Source organism: Heterocephalus glaber, unplaced genomic scaffold (assembly GCF_053883595.1).
Source record: "Heterocephalus glaber isolate CG9 unplaced genomic scaffold, H.glaber_assembly_v1.0 deba00001472, whole genome shotgun sequence".
NCBI lineage: Eukaryota > Metazoa > Chordata > Mammalia > Rodentia > Bathyergidae > Heterocephalus > Heterocephalus glaber.
The window spans coordinates 97,153,804-97,161,823 of NW_028258315.1; the positions used below are offsets into that span (position 1 = coordinate 97,153,804).

The window sequence follows — 8,020 nt, forward strand, 5'->3', positions numbered from 1 at the left end:
CCTCATGTATGATAAGAGAAGCTCACAGCACCCTAAGAGCCCTAGGAAGGTAAACTTGTTAAAAGTGGGGCTAAAAGACCCAAGAAGGAAGTATCTGTTTGGGGATGGGACAGAGAGTGGCAGCTGAAGTTAACGCTTGCTTTTTCATTTTGGCTGCAGACAACACTGTGCAAACCGTGTGTCTCCTGACTTCCGTGCTATGGGCTGGGGCGACTCTTAGGAGGTCAGAGAGGCAGAGAAGAGTGACAGCTCAGACAGGCTCATTAGAATTGAAAAGCACTGGACACCTCTTAGAAGAGACTCCAGTAAATGGACTCTTTACACACTGACATTGTCCTTAGTCCATTTGCTCTGGACAATTCAGGTGTTTATACTGTCCGTTGGAAGCTCATAAGGAGTGCATGCTTATTGCTCTGTGTCCAGCTTTCTACCCATGGGAGACAGAATTCTCAATGCCAAATGCTAAACAACTTGTTTCTGTAAGAGGTTTTCATACAGTGTTCACAAATATATTGATGCTGAAGGCCACAAACCCACAAGGAAAGCATTGCTATCCCACACCCAACAGACTCTATCACTAATGTTTTCTCAAGGGAACTAGAAATGATCAGCTCTTCAGTTTTCACTCTCGATGCCCTTATGTTTCACCTTTTGCTATCTATTTAGGGTGTAGAAAGTTGTAATCAAGCTGCCAAAGTGTGAAGAATCCATTTAAAACCAATATCCACTGTTCATGGCTATGGGGAGAGAGAAAGGTCAATTAGTATTTCATTTTAACATCAGCCTGCCAATTTTGATAAAGCTGTAAGTTTGCAGTCTACAAAGAAATCAGAGCTACATTTTTGGCGATGAATGTCTACTGTTGAACCTCAGTTTTGAAAATGGGCCAGGGATTTAGCTCAGTGGTTATGCTGCCTGTCTCAAAAGCGCAAGGACTGGAGTTCGATCCCAGGTACCAAAAAAAAAGAAAATAGTTGTCAAAACTAAGAAAGTGGGCCGGGGATTTAGCTCAGTGGTTCTGGCACCTGCCACACAAGCTCAAGGTTCTGAGTTCGATCCCCGGTACCAAAAACAAACAAACAAACAAAAACTAAGAAAGCTGTATTTATACTGAATACTGTACATATATCAAAGGATAATTAATCATTGGAATGGTGAGAGTACCGAGGAGATGAAAGTTTTTATATTTTCTTTATTAATATCTACTTATATTACATTAAAATAAAAAACTAAAACAAACAGAAAGACATATGTAATATACAAAGAAATATGTCTGGCTAACCCTTGGGAGAGGATGGAACTATTTTATATTTATATTTTTAATGAAATAAAACAATAGCTACTACTGTTAAGCATTTACTATATACCTGGCATATGTATCATGCTTTAGAAACACATTTCTCAAACTATAATGTGCATATAAGTCACCAGGAGTGTGGTTTGGTAGACCTGGGGTTGGCCTTAAAATTCTACATATCTAAACTGCTGTGGACAGGGATTTAGTTCAGTGGTTCTACCGCCTGCCTCGCAAGCGCAAGGTCCCGAGTTCGATCCCCAGTACCAAAATAAATAAATAAATAAATAAATTGCTGTTCTTCCATTCACAGTTTGTCTAGTAAGACACTAGTGTATAACTTAGAGTATATAACCCATTGGGGATGTTAGCATCATTATCTCTCTACAGGTAAGAAAACTGAGGTTCAGAGAAGTTAGGTGCATTACCAAGGTCTTAGGTAGGAAACAGCAGACCTAATTCCACGTGGCCCCTGAATTGAGAGCTCAATAACTGTCCTGTAACTGCCTCCCATCAAAATGGAATCATTCTTGATGGCTTTGTCCCATAGTTAATGAGTAAATTTTAATAGGCAATAATATAGCTAAGCCTTTTGGTTGAGTTGTCAGTCTTCTTTCATTTGAATAGGTTTTCACAGCCTGCTTAAGCTTCATTTATTAAGAGAAGTTTGTTTTCTTCATTTACACCAGCTCGTAATCACAAACCGTGCCGACATTTCCCAGACTGCTTCTGACATACTGACTGTTTTAAATGTTAGTCTGCTTTCATGGGAGACGTAGAGGAACATCAATCTCAGCTCAGAAATGTGCCCTACATAAAAATTCAGGCTGGGTAAGGATTTCTTTGAACACTGCCCAAACTAATTATTCTGAAAAAATACACAGTAAACATTCATATTAAAGCAGTCTGTCTACATTCAGTTCAATTCCAGGGTCATTCACTGAGCACCTACTAGCTTCTAAGTACTATGATTCAGGCCACAGAGGAAGAAAGATGAACAGAGCAAACGTAGTTTTTCCTAGGATGTTACATTAGTATCTTCACTCTTAAAGCATGCAAATTTTAAATAAATAATCTTACCGCTAAAGAGTAAGAACCAATTGTGGATATGTTTATGAGTAGGGTAATATCTGCTCACATCAGAGACATTTAGTTTTAATATTAGAAACGCGCAGTTTTAGAGTCTAAGGCCCAAGAGACGCAGTGCTGTGCTCGGATTCTTTGCCCTCTACCCAAATAATTGCCTCTGTGGTTATACTGAATCACTCATTCTCATCTCCTGGTGCCTCAAATGAAGGCCTACTTTAAATTTTAAAAAATTCATTTGAATATTGTGGGTAGGGACATAGAGAGAAAATAGGTTTTATATGTGTAAAGATAATAAATTCACTAGGTATTGTCTGTGCCCGTGACCACTTAACAGTTTTCTCCAGTGTCACTCAGGCAGCACATTTGTTTGTGTGCTGTCCTGATCGTCACTCAGCCAGGTGCCATTTCAACCAGTCAATTCTTGTATTGAACAAATTTGATAAAATTGTTGTTTTTGTATTTCCTGTTATGTTATCTTACAAAGATTAATGAAGAAAACCAGTATTTGGTCATCCTGTATTTAAATAATTGAACTGGTAATGACTAAGAAACCAACAATCTAATTCAGTAATTCTTTTTTTTTCCCCTCAGTGATATTCCCATTTATTTCACTTTCAGTAATGTTTTTCTCGTACATGATTGAACACATATTTTGCTTTAAAATTAACAGTCACAGTTGAAGAAACAGTGGCTTATTTTTCTAATTAAGTTACCAAGCTACTGAATCTCAAGGCCTCAACCTTAATGTTGCACCTTATTATTTTCGCTGAGCAATAAGATCCTCTATTTTGATTATTCCTGGTGAGCAGCAATTTTGTTTTTCCGGTGGTTTCCATTTGCCAAAGAGTCATGACAGATGGCTCAACATGGTGCCCACCACTTCCAGGGATTCCACCTGATGAGTCCTCTTTCCCAGGGCAACAGCCATGGCAGCCTCCACCCAGAGCTCAGCCACTGGAACTTCTCTATCGGGGCTGGCCGAGAAGTCCCGCTTTGGCTGCCAGGGCCTCATTTTGCTGAATATGGGGTTCCTGAAATCTCATGGATATTCTTTGTGTCATTTTAAAATATTTCCGTAAGCAATGTTCTGAACAGGGGATCTCTTCAGGTTTTACTTCTCTTGTTGTGAAGTCTTTAACACAGTCCAAAAAGCAGGTTTCTGTAAGTTTATTGTAGGTTCCCAGGAATTCCCTAAACTGTTTTCTCTGATCAGATTCTGATATCTGTGCAGCCATATTCTTTTGGTTTATTTATGAGTCACCTTTTCTGATGCATGAGTTTCCTGAGTTCCTGAGAAGCAGTTGTCCAACCTCTGCTCAGGGTTCCAGTGAGGCCTGATTTCTACTCAATCACTGGCTTTTGTCCGTATGAGGCTGGGGGGACTGCGACAACTGTTGGCCTGTCGGGGTTAAAGTGGGCGCCTTGGCCGGAGAATGGCAGAGAACACGTGGCAGTGGCGATGTCCCGTAGTACTTAAACCTTGTGACACCGATTCATTATAAAGCAGACAGATCTAGGAGGAAAGGCCAGTCCTGTACCATCAGTGAATCATCCTAAAATCCTGTAAGAATGAAGTTCTGTCATTTTCTGCTTAGACAATGCTCTCTATTCTTGACTTCCTCTCCAAAAATCTAATTCAGTAATTCTTAAACTTTTATCTGTATACAAATCATCAGCAGCATTTTTATACAGTGACATTCTACTTAGCATTAATAATTAATGTACTGATACATAGGACAAAATGAATGCATCTCGAAAGCATTCTATGGAGAGAAAAACAGAACTCAAGCATATACATGGAGTGCATTTGTTGCTATGAAATTAGTTATTATGAAAAACCAGACATCTGTCAACTAGTCTCCCAATTTTGAAGCTGTTTCCTGGAAACAGCATGGTTCTTGACCACCCAATGTAAGGGGCACCCTCTCTGCTTACATTTTCTATACCTCGTGGTTATATATTACTATACTGACTTCCATGTCGATCACCCATCTCCTTACCAGGTTATAAATTCCAAGAAGGCAAGAGTCATATATTCACTTGTCTCATCACTTTCTCATTGCTGGGACAAAATACCTGGCACCTACAACTTAAGGGAGAAGAGCTTTATTTTGGCTCACCATTTCAGAAGTTTCAGTCTGTTGTTGGCAGGCTGAAATACAGCAGTGCCATGCATGGTGGAAACACGCTCACGTCGTGGGAGTCAGGAAGCAGAGTTCGAGGGGAGGAACAGGGGTGGCAGGTATACTCTTCCAGGTGACGCCCCCCGGTGACGTGCCTCTTCCCACTTTTTAGCAGCACATTCAGCTATAGATTCATCTGTGGATTCATCTATGATGAGTGTACCACCCCCATGATCCAATCAGCCCCCCAAAGCCCCACCTCTGGATACGCAGGACTTTGGGGGACATTATCACTGTTTGCCACTGTATCCCTAATACTTCACACAGTGTTCAGAATTAATAAAATGCTCAATAGATATTTGTTGCAGAAATGACCACAAGCTCCCTGAGAAGCACAGTGGCTCATTTTTCTTTACATAACTCTTGTAACTTTCAAAGGGTAGTTCTCAAAAATAATTTTCAAATTGAAAAAAATAATCACCAGAAAAATTTTATGACCCAGACTCTAGAAACAAACTGAAGTGATGTGGGATTCTTCATTAAAAGTTGGGTGGCTGGCTTTCTAAGAAGGGAAAATTAGTTCATTGGTTAAATGAGGTAGCCTTTGTTTAAGCGCCTTTAAAATAATGGAACAGATAATGTGAAAAGTGAATTGCCTTGCAAGTTAATCTTTATTTTACACATTCCAGAAAGGTAACAGAACCAAGGTGAGTAGTTCTCAGCACCACCTGGAAAGATTTACAAACTATAGGTGGCTGGGCTTTCCCTCCACCCTCAGAGGTTCTCATTCAGTTCTGTGGGCTGGGTCCTAGGTACTCGTGTGATTCTAATGTGAAAGGAAGGAGAGGTATGTATAATAATATGGGCTTCAGTCAGAAAAAGTAGGATTTGCCGTAGGTCCTTTCTAACTGTGGGATCCAGGGCAGATTAGTAAAGATTATAAGTTATATTAAATTCTAATACACAGTAGATCATCATAACTGATCACTTTCATTATCTCTACATTTGGGTCAGTTTTTATTAGTACATATTAACTGTACAGAATATTGGGTTTCATTGTGATGTTTTTATATCTGGATGTAAATACAAAGCGTGATTGGAAAATATAGTGAATGATTAAATTTTTAAAATTTATTACAGTAAAAGTCATTGCCATTAATTCCCCTCAAAATACCCCCCAACAAGGGTTGGGGATTTAGCTTAGTGGTTCTGCCGCCTGCCTTACAAGCACAAGGTCCTGAGTTCGATTCCTGGTTCCAAAAAAAAAATAACCCCCACATACACACTTCAGACACATTTATCCCATCATTCTTGCCCATTTCTGAAGCAGTTCTGGAAGCTTTCTTTCTTCAGGTCTTTCATTGTGCTGTTGGGCTGCCTCACTGTCCAAATTCAACTCAAAATCTTTATCTTTTATGGTTGTTTTGATTTTAGGAAAGAGTCAGATGTCACAGGGTGCCAGATCTAGTGAATAAAGTGGAGGAGGACACACCATGATGTTTTTGTTTGATAGAGATTGCCATAAACATCTGCATCTATTCAAGACATTGAAGCAGCCACAAAAAGTCACTCATGAAAGGGTTTCTAGAACTGCCTCAGAAAGTGGCAAGAACAAGAACGATGGGCTATATGTACTTAAAGCAATGGAGAGTATTTCAGGGGAGTAGTTTTGGCAATATGTTTGCTATAATAAGTTTTAAAAACCTAAACATACACCGTATACTTCAACCATGTCTCATACTTCGTCTTATCTACCACCCTCCTTAATGTCTTCTTTTCCCTGGTCCCCTTCCTCTTGTCCAATAGTGTCTATATGTAGGTGAGTTTTGTTTGTTTTCTTCAATTTTGTCCCAGACAGAACAGTTATATTTATATGTTTTTCAGTACAGTGATAATGTCACATCTAGACTGTGGAAATGGAACTCTAGTCAGTAAGACATCAAACTGGTAAGTAAAGCAAACAACTTTATTAGCAAGGCTCTCTTTTGAATGCTGGGCCCTCCTCAACTTGCATTATTCCACATGAGATCCAAGGGCCTAAGATAAATGGGTGATAACACAAAGCCAGTTATATTTAACCTTTCTTAAGTATTGTCCAGAAACAGGCACTGCCCGATGGCTCTGTGTGTGGCATTCCGTTCAGTGCTCTCAGGACCCCCCTGGCACTGGGTACCTTCACTATCACCCTCAGCGTGTGATGAGGAGAATCAGGGCCCAGGGGCAGCAGGTAACTTGGCCAGGCCCTCGGCTGGCCAACGGCAAGGCTCAGACGTGAGCCAGGTGGCCCAGCTCTGGTTGCTCTGAGCTCAACTCCACACCTCCACCCGCTCCTGGCAGAAACTGGCCTGCCCGCCCGTGTCAGGTGCTGCACAATGGCTGAGCTCTGTTCTGAGAACTGTGTCCAGGTGACGGGTCAGTGCTGAGTTAATATCACAGAGTACGCTGACAGCCACCGAGGTGGGCGAGCCTGCGACACACCCGGGCTACATGGAGTGTGTGCAGGTGAGCCAGGGTCACAGTGACCACAGCAGCGTGAGACCACACCAGGTGCAGGACGGAGACTGACAGGAGGCGCGCTGGGCACACTGCTAGGAGGCTGCTCCTGGCGAACAGCACACTGCGTTATAGCAAACATTTTAATAGATAGGAGCAGACTCTAAAACAATAAAAAGTATAGCATGGTAAATACATAAGGCACTAATATAGTCATCGGTTATCATTAAAGGTATTCTGTACCGTGCATAATTGCACACGCTATTTTTTTCTATGCCTGTCAACACGGTGGGTTTGTTTACACTGGCATCATCAGACACGTGGTAATGCATTGTGTTTCAGTGTCAGGATGCTGTGATGTCTCCAGGGATAGGAGTTTTTTCTACACCATTACATTCTCTTAGGATCACTGTCATATAGTCAGTCTGTCCTTGACTAAAATGTCTTTCTGCAGCACAGGACTGTGCATCTGCAAACCTAGATGGAGATGACACCTAATTTATCTGACACAGTGTGTATGAGACCTGAGTGGCTATGATTTTGAAAAGAAACAAAATGGACTGAGTGTTTGAAGTTAATGAGAACTTCTTACTTTTGAAGGGCATATATTGTTTATTTGGGGGGAGGGTACCGGGGATCGAACTTGGGACCTTGTGCTTGCAAGGCAGGCAGCAGAACCTCTGAGCTAAATCCCCGGCTCCTGAAAGCTGTACATTGGATAATTAACTTTACATCACAAGTATTAGGAAATAAGGAAATTCCTTGAATATATGCCCTTGCTATTTAGTGTTTCATCTGCAGTTCTCCCCAGGATCCTTCAACTGAATTATGCCGATGACAAAGGCCAGGAATCTGTCACTAGTAGACATGAATCTCATTTAAGTTGATATCTATTGTCCAGGACAATTCTATAATTACTCTGAGCTCATTTTGTCCAAGCACTGGCTGGTGTATCTGTTAGGGTGGGTGGAATGTGGATGATAATTTGGAATGACTCTTCCTTTTAAGTGGATACATGGAT

The 8,020-nt window shown here is 40.9% G+C and overlaps 1 pseudogene; it reads right to left on the reverse strand.

Annotated features, from left to right (window-relative positions):
- Positions 1–3,212: 3,212 nt before the first annotated feature.
- On the reverse strand, positions 3,213–3,871 carry LOC101707007 (mitochondrial import inner membrane translocase subunit Tim9 pseudogene; annotated as a pseudogene).
- Between the last annotated feature and the right edge of the window lie 4,149 nt (positions 3,872–8,020).